At 38.1% G+C, this 10000-nt stretch overlaps 2 long non-coding RNA genes across 3 annotated transcripts in view; one reads left to right on the top strand and one right to left on the bottom strand.

Moving 5' to 3' along the window:
* LOC147032743 (uncharacterized) overlaps positions 1–10000 on the bottom strand; it is an 83669-nt gene that overhangs the window by 33131 nt on the left and 40538 nt on the right. The gene's annotated exons all lie outside the window — the stretch shown is intronic.
* LOC147032744 (uncharacterized) lies at positions 2779–5882 on the top strand. The gene is made up of 2 exons (XR_015055344.1): positions 2779–3839; positions 3935–5882. It is a non-coding gene; the product is annotated as an uncharacterized LOC147032744 (long non-coding RNA).

Genomic DNA, 10000 nt, shown 5'->3' with positions numbered 1-10000 from the left:
ATTTGCATACCATGTCAGCCGATCTATTGGCTGTTGAGGTGTCACGTGGCCCACAAGTGATCTGAGTTCAAATGAGGAACGCGGCGAATGCATCGATTTTCAAGATGAAAATACACAATAACTGCAGCTGTTTGAGTGGAGAACTTTTACATATGTATGTATTTCGATATATACTATCATATTATCAAGGTTTTGTCTACCCCCCCCACCCCCCCCCCCCCGATGAGTGGAACGAAATTGCACGATACAGCTTACGGCTGATGACCCATATGAGGCCATCCCTTCATTGCCCGGATTCTTTTCTTTTCTTTGTTCTTCGAAAGCGCGGTGTCCGACAATAGATTCTGTACCTTGAATGTGTGTGTGTTAACTGTTCGATTGTCGGATGCACCCAAACAACTGCCGTTCATTACATTAATTGTCAATATCAACCGCCATCGTTACCTGTGTTGTGTCTTGCGTGTGTGGTCTTTAAATTAAAGCGTCCAAGTGGTGTTCGATCGTCGGATGTGCGCCAAAAAGTGCCATTCATTGAAATTTGCATTCTGATTATCGCTCACCCTCCACTGCTCCTGTTCAGTCAAGGGCTAGGCGTATATATTATCATGTTAAACTTGGCCCATCAGACGCCAACCTTCCAGTCACACTGCAGAGGATGCAATTTCCAGTCAGACTCGCATACTCAATGACCATAACCAAATCCCAGGGCCAAACATTTGACAAACTCGGAATATACCTCCCAGCCCCCGTGTTCTCCCATGGCCAACTATATGTTGCATTTTCACGTGCAGGAGGTTACTCCTATATATCTATCAAAGTGGACAATAATTCCTCACAAGGACTATTCAGCAACAAGACACTCACCCAAAATGTCATCTACAGGGAAGTCCTTTAGAAAATTCAGGACAGATAACCATAGTGCATCACATCCCGAAGGACACCCTCCCCAGCTTCCCATAACATCAACTATTATGCCTCATCCACCTTTTGCCACCCATTCAACTCCGTGCGGAGCACGGGTATATGCTAGTATATATATATATATATATATATATATATATATATATATATATATATATATATATATATATATATATATATATATATATATATATATATATATATATATATATATATATATATATATACTGGGTGTAGTGGCGTGCGTCTGTGATCCGGCTACTCGGAGGCTTGGGTTGGAGGATCGCTTGAGGACTGGTGCTCTGTGCTGGGCCGCGCTATGAGAGGGTGTAGGGCAGGCCGGAATCATGGTGAAACCCAATCCTTATCCCTGTGTCGTAAGAGGTGACCAGGGTTGCATCAGGAAGGGCATCCATCATAAAACCTATGCCAAATCAGTATGCGAATCATAACAGATGATCCGCTGTGGCGACCCCTAACGGGAGCAACCGAAAGAAGAACAACAACATATATATATATATATATATATATATATATATATATATATATATATATATATATATATATATATATATATATATATATATATATATATATGGTGTCCCAAAAACATATACAACTTTCAAAATGCTTTGTTTGATCCTAAAAAAGCAGTAATTTTGTCACTAATGCTTCATTTCTTGTTGCAGAGATCCTGAAGTTTATTTTGATCCCAAGCAAGCGCCAGAAAAATGCCAAGACTGACCGTACAACAACGGACGAAAATTGTTGAACTTTGGCACCAGACAAAAAGTGTCATACAGGTGCAACGTCTTTACTCGAGACATTTCGGTATCCACTTACGCCATGCACCAAACTTTCAGACAACAAAGTGCACCATCGCAAAGTTTACCAATGTGGGAACCATCTGTGACCTTCACAAGGGTCACAGTGGTAGGAAGAGGACAGGTCGTAGTGAAGAAAATGTGGAAATGGTGAGACAGGCGGTCGTTCAGAGTTCAAAAAAATCGATTCGACGACTTTCTGCCGAGACAAACATTCATAAGAGCACCGTTCAGAGGATCCTTCGCCAAGACATTCATGCCTTTCCATACAAAATTTAAATGGAAACGGTGCTTACTGATCAACAGAAATGCAAATGCCTAGACTTTGCAAATTGCTTCTCAGGAAAGTTGGAGGAAGATGCAGACTTCCTCAAAAAACTTGACATGATGGACGAACGCCATGCTCACTTGTCCGGGGAGGTAAACAAGCAAAACTTTCGGTACTGGGGAACTGAAAATCCTGGTAATGCATCAACTGAACTGGTGCCTCAATCTGTTCTCAAAGTCACCATGTGGATGGCGGTTGGTTGGTATGGGATAATTGGTCCATACTTCTTTGAAGATGACCAGGGATGCACTTGCACGGTAAACCAGAGAAACTATTGCAAAATGATTCAGGAATTCTATCTGCCTGAGCTCAGTACTCAGGTCCGTAGGAGAAACAACCTGATCCAGATGAGAACCCAGTGGTTCCAGCAGGATGTGGCACCGCCTCATACAGCCAGGGAAACAAGGTGTTTTCTCAACCAACAGTTTGAGGGCCACTTTATCTCCCTCTACGAAGACGTTGAGTGGCCACCGTATTCCCCCTGACCTTACCCCTCCAGACTTCTTCTTGTGGGGGTATCTCAAGGACAGGATATATGGAAACACTAGGCCTCAGACTCTTGATTAGCTGAATGAAAACATGCACCAAGAAATCCAGAACATTCCTCAGGAAACGTTTCCCAAAGTGATGGAGAACATGACAACGCGTTTGCAGGCAGTGATCAGAGAACGTGGAGCCTACGTCGAACATGTGAGTAGGGTGAATATACTGATTCTGGCTCACTTTTCCCCATGTAAATGAATGGGGGATTTTCATTTTTTCCCCAAAAAAGTAAACCCCCTTTTTATCCCAAGGTATATTTATTTGTCTCCCCTTTTAACCTAGGGACACTTTTTTTTCAAATAACCAATGCATATTGTTTAGCTCACTCATTGAACATATTAAGATTTGTTCATTCTCACATTCCTTCAATAGTTTTATTTTCTTTGCACAATAATCCCCATCTAAAATATTTAAAAATAAAACATTTGAATCTTTATATTTTTTAAGATACACCTTTTGTGCCATTACGAAATGATAAACTTCTCTTAATGCTCTTGTTTGACCACCTCCTGAGCCACAAGTTATTTTTTGTTAAGCCACGCCCACTTTTCATAGACCCCGCCCACTTTTCATGAGGTATTTTATAAGCCACGCCCACTTTGAGGCCCCGCCCACTTTTGCTTAGCCCAGCCTGCTCTTACATCATTTCCAGTTCATCTCTGACTCACAAAGAAATCACTAGAAAATGCTAGAATGTTATGGTTTTGAAAAATTTCCCAACGATGGCTTGCCTGGGCTTGCCCAGGGAATTTCCAAAGGAAACCACACCCACCAGTCTTTCCCTATAAAAGCCTCAAGCCCAGGCTCCATTTTAAACATCTTTTTTTGCTGGCAATGGTGTGCTGTGTGCTTGCCTGGAGATCGACCACTTGTATGGAACTGAACCTTCAAGTTGATGAACTGGATTCAAACCTCTTATCCATTGAGGTAAGATTTTATTTCCCTATTTTCAGTTTGATTTACGCATCGACTCATTTAATAATTAAATAACTTAATTAATACATTTTTATTTTCTCTCACAGGAAATTGTATCTGAAAATACCGATTTTGCCACAACTTTGGGTGAAATTGTTGGCTTGGTTGAAGACCTTGTGAGCGACCAAGACCCACAGAACGAGCTCGGCCTTGAGTGGGATGACTTTGGGGTTCCTTGGAGTTCTACTACTTGTATGGAACTAAACCTTCAAGTTGATGAACTGGATTCAAACCTCTCATCTGTTGAGGTAAGATTTTATTTTCCTATTTTCAAAGTTTGATTGAAGCATACTCATTTAATAATGAAATCACTTAATTAATACATTATTATTTTCTCTCACAGGAAATTGTATCTGATATACGAAATGAAAATACTGCTTTTGCTACAACTTGGGGCGAAATTGTTGGCTTGGTTGAAGACCTTATGAGCGACCAAGACCCACAGAACGAGTTCGTCCTTGATGACCCAACCAAAGAGTTATACCTTGGAGACCAGCAAAATCCTGAAAAAGAGTTTTGCAACAATAGTACTCATTGTGAGTTATCAAGACAATACCCACTGAACAAGTTATACCTTGATGAGCCAGAATACAAGTTTTACCTTGGAGACTCACAAATTTCAGACATTTTGAAAAATGGAGTTTTCCTTGATGATCCACAGTTATACTATGTGAGATCTATCACTGAAACCCATAAAAATTGGAAAAATGGAGATTTCCTTGATGATCCACAGTTATACTATGTGAGATCTATCACCGAAACCCACAATATTTCTGGAAATTGTGATTCTACCTTGGAGTCTTGGATAGATGGTTATATTTTTGGAGACTTGAAATGTGGGTTCTGGCTTGATAACTCACAATGTGATTTGTATCTTGGAAACTCAACAGGAATGTGGTTATACCTTGGAGACTTGGAAAGTTTGGTTTATTTTGGAGACTTGAAATGCTACCACTCTTTGGGATCGAAACCTCTCAAGAAAGTTCTTACTCCCCCTTTCTACGTCATCAAACCTGAAAGCCTTAAAAGACAGAATTGGAAGAAGAGAAAATAAAACCAATGTCACCCGCAGGGTGACCCGTATCTTGCCAAAAGGTGACCACGTGTGACTTCTTTAAGGTCACACTGAGGTGAACAGAGCTGCTATCCACCAGGAGCGACTCCTTGAGGAATATCTGCCTACGGGAGATTCCGATGAGAATTGTTCTACAGAGTAACCATGAAAAATATGCGTTTGCCTCATCACGTCACCAAATGACATCATAATGTCTCAAGCTTGACATATCTAGAAAGCACTCATCAAGGTGTTCAATTTGAGGTTCTACACGATATGGTTCCTAAAACTTGAAAATTTGACCTTGGGGTCAAATATGTTTGACCTGAGCCACTAACCATGACGGTCAAGGCCAATCACCACCAAAAATTAATCAGCTGAGCACCAGACCATGAACTATATTCCCATGAAGTTTGAAGACGATCCGATCAAAATTACTCAAAAAATAAGGGTTTCGTCGACTCCCCTGATTTGCGACAAAGTGACCTTGACCTTTGACCTTGACCTTAAATTTTGTGCGCTAAAAGGGACCTCTATAGGCCTCTGATATGCGAAGTTACAAAAATTTCCAATGATAACTGTGCTCTGCAGAATTTTTTATATGTGATTACAGACAAAAAAAACAAAAAAACATACAAGCTGATGAACATATCTTGCAAAAACTTCGTTTTGGCAAGATAAAAACATAAAAAATATATATTGTTAGTTCTGGGAAGAAAGTGCAGGCTTACTCCCCTTTATACATCATCAAACCTGAAAGCCTTAAAAGACAGAATTGGAAGAAGAGAAAAAAACGTAAAAAATATATATCGGTGGAAATCTCAGTTTGAAAAAGACATTGTGTTGGGCGAGGGTTGGGGGGTTGGGGTTGAGATTTTGAATGTGAGGGTTGGGGTTAAGATTTTGAATGTGAGGGTTGGGACACACACACACACACACACACACACACACACACACACACACACACACACACACACACACACACACACACACACACCAACAAACAAAAGTTAAGCCTTGACTATTCAGTTGAGGAGTCTGTGTTTGGGGTTCACAGATCTAAGAACGTCCCCATTGACACACATTATATACTGTTATACACCTCGGACTTGGCCCTCGAGTGTCCACAACGGTGTATAGGAGGAGGGAGAAAAGAACCAACCCATTGCTCCCATGGGTATTATCTGCTTAGTTTTGTCTTTTGTAATTCCTGTGAATAAAATCAACCTAAAATCTCTTCCCCTTCTAAATCATATATCTTATAAGTCCAAGGAACCGTATCTATTACATAAACAATTTTAAAAAGTTCGTTCGTCCATCGTTTAAAATAACCTTTTTCAAAATGAGATTTCCACCTATATATTCTTACGATATCACCAACTTTGAACTTAGGTTTTCTGATATTAATCTCTTTTTCATATTTTAATTTTGTAAATGTTTCTGATGGTTTCATGTTCGTTGACGTGTGAATCGTGTCATTAGACTTATCCACAATATCCTGAATAAAATATGACCATTGTTGTGAACCGAGTTCTGTGAATTTTTTATATCGTCTCTCTTTTAAGGTATGATTAAAACGTTCAACAACGGCCTTCCCTTCATTAAAGGTACTGTATAATGCAATACTGTTATTTTTTAGATAATTCATAAATGTCTTGTTATAAAACTCTCTACCCTCATCAGTCCACAATTTTTTAGGTTTTCTCTTACTTTTCTTAAATATCTGTTGAAAGGCTAACATAGGAGTATTGCCTGTTTTGTTTTTTAAAGGGACTATTATCTACTCTATCATGCATATCTACTCCTCAAATCAATAACAGTTAAAGCATACGTGTACCCCTTATCGTTATTGAGTTCAATCAAATCAGCGGACCAGATATAATCAACTTCCTTGGAATAAACCTTCCTTCTACGAAACTTTGTGAATATTGGTTTATGTAATTCATCAGCTAATTGCTCTTCAGTCTTAATGACATCATTAGAGCCTATAAGTTTTTTGAATTTCCAAGTCCAAGTTTCAATTTAGCACTGATCATCTTCTTCACGATGAACCTATCAACTTTTTCTCTCAAGGTTGGATTTTGTATCAGAGACAAATTATACAACATTTCTCTATCGGCTTCATGCTTTTCTTCCAAAGTTGTGGTATTCCCATAATCAATATCGTGTCTCATGCACACTTCATCAACTCTATTGATGGGTTTACTCCATGATTTAGGATTGTCTGTCTCATCTAATCTTTTATCCAAGTTTGTGCCTGGACCACAGAAAGAATACCCTGGTAGATGTAATTCCCCTGGTATTCCAGTAGTTGTAAGTTTACTTCCTTATAAAAACTTTTGTATATCTCCTCCGAGTTTGTGTTTAGAGATAAATTGATTTTTTTTTGAACCACACACCAAACATATACCTTTTTGTATAACCCTGTTATTTTTACTTTTAATATATGAAATATTTTTAGTATTAGTTTTCTTTTTACATTATAAGAAAAACATTAAAAGAAATGAAAACTTTAAAGTTTTATATGGGAGTGAAAATGAAAAGACAAGATAAAGAACAAACTCCTTATATGAGAACAGATCTTCATTTTATAACATCATTTCAAGATTTTTTGAATAGTGGGGTTTATGAAGAACTATGAAGACAAGAGGAGGATGTTGATAATACGGTGGTAGGAAGTGGATTTCAGATTTAAAAAATCATCTTTTTCGATATACACATTTTAAAGTCAAACCCTCTTGAAGCTTCTTCTTGTATTGAATTACCAAAATAAATAAAACTAAAGAAGGCAGTTGTTAATATTAAGAACAATGGTAATAAATGTTTTCTCTGGTCTGTTCTTGCTCACTAACATCCACCAAATTGTAATTCAGAAAGAGTAAAACAATATATGAAATATGAGAATACCTTGCACATTAAAGATTTTAAATTCCCAATGCCACTAACAGATATTCCTAAATTTGAGAAAAAGAATAATCTTTCTATTAATGTATATGGATTAACGGATACAAACAAAGTTCAAATATTAAAAATTTCAAACAACCATAAAAATGAAGAAACACACATTGATCTTTTATATTTTAGTGTTGGAAAGAATTCACATTATACATACATCAATAATATATCAAGATTAATCTCTTCTCAGGTATTCAGAACAGCAAACAAAATATATCCTTGTAAGCGATGTCTTAATTCATTTCACACAAAAGAACGATTTGAACAACATTCAAAATATTGAAGTAATCATAAACATAATATATATATATATATATATATATATATATATATATATATATATATATATATATACATATACATATATATACATATATATATACATGTATATGTATATGTATATGTATATAAATATATGTATATATACGTATATATGTGTATATATATATATATATGTATATGTATATGTATATATATGTATATGTATATATATGTATATGTATATGTATATATATGTATATGTATATATATGTATATGTATATATATGTATATATATATATATATATATATATATATATATATATATATATATATATATATATATATATATATATACATGTGTGTATGTATGAATATATGTAAATATATATATATATATATATATATATATATATATGTATATATATATATATATATACATATTTATATGTATATCTATGAAGCCTGGTGTTGGCTGAGTGGTTAGGGTGGCGGCTTGGGATCCCAGAGTCCTGAGTTCAATTCCCGTTGGCTGCTGAATTAACACCAGGGGGTTGACTCAGCCTGTCATCCTTCCGAGGTCGGCGAACTGAGTACCAGTATACTGGTCCCGGTGTATATATATATATAAATATATATGTGTATGTATACATACATATGTGTATATATGTATATATATATATATATATATATATATATATATATATATATATATATATATATATATATATATATATATATATGTGTATATATATATATAATTATGTATATGTATATGTATGTATATATATATATATATATATATATATATATATATATATATATATGTATATACCTATATGTGTATATATTTATCTGTATACCTATATATGTGTATACAGTCAAAGCTCGTTACTATGCCACCCGTCGGGACCGAGAAAAAGTGGCATAGTAGCGAGAGTGGCATAGTAACGAGATTTTGTAAAAACGGCCTTATTTTCTCAAGTTACCCATCTGTAGTTAATCTTTAGACAAAATTTATTCCAGCAAGTAAAAGGCACGACTGTTGTATAAGCTAAGCGAACGGAGAACATACACACACTAACAGAGTTCACACACTAACATATGGCATGGCGAGAAATTCACGACACACAAAGCTTTCAAGAATCGTCGGCTGGCGCATCTTCTTTCGGCGGATCTCGTGCATCTCGTTGTCTAGCCGATCACACGCTTGCATCACACCGGGCTTCCCGCTTCTCTGCTGCATGAACTTCTGGACGGTGCTACAAGCGCGCTGGGCTTCCTCGAATGGAACGATTTCCTCCTCGACAGTTACCTCGTCATCTTCGCTTTCCACCGGCTCCTCACTGCACAGAATCTCCTCCGCAATCTCCTCCAGCGTGAAATACCCGCCAGTCGCGAGGCGCTCGTCGGCTTCGAGAAAGTCAGACAGCTCGATCTCCTCGTTCTCGTGCATCTTTTCCTCGGCAGGCAGAGCTTCCCAGATGTCGGGCAGCTCCGCATCCTGTGGCTCAGTTTGGATCTCCTCTTCGATGAACTTGGCCTTCGCGAAACAGTTCCTGATCGTCGACTTGCCGACCTGCTCCCAAGCACGCCGGGCGACGTGTAGAGCGTCGAGCAACGTGAACTTGAACTCCTTTCCCTCGTCTTTGGCCTCAAGCTGGCGGCATAGCAGGAGCTTCTTGTAGTGGTGCTTGAGGTTCTCTATGATTCCCTGATCCATTGGTTGCGAATTGGCTGTCGTGTTGGGTGGGAAGAAGACCAGTTTGATGTTGTTCAGCTCGAGCTCGGGAGGGTGGCCAGAGAAGTTATCGAGACAGACCAGCACTCTGCGTCCCTGCTGGCCGAGTCGTCCGTTCCACGCACGCAACATCTCCTCGAAAAGCTCCGCCGTCATCCACGCCTTCGAGTTCGCCTTGTACTTGACTGGGATCTCTTTGTTCTTGACGGCATGGGGTTTCTTGGAATTGCCAATCACCAGAAGAGGGAACTTCTCGCTGCCGCTCATGTTTGCCCCAACCAGAAGAGTGATCCTTTGCTTGCTTTTCTTTCCTCCAGTACACCGCTCTCCCCTGAAAGCCATGGTCTTGTTCGGAAGCAGCTGCCAGAAGAGTCCAGTCTTGTCCAGGTTGAAGACGTCG

The sequence above is a fragment of the Eptatretus burgeri genome, chromosome 2 (assembly GCF_056783735.1).
Source record: "Eptatretus burgeri isolate ZD-2024b chromosome 2, Ebu_testis_v1, whole genome shotgun sequence".
NCBI lineage: Eukaryota > Metazoa > Chordata > Myxini > Myxiniformes > Myxinidae > Eptatretus > Eptatretus burgeri.
Note: the sequence above shows the minus strand (reverse complement) of the source record. Positions and strands in the feature narration are given on the sequence as shown.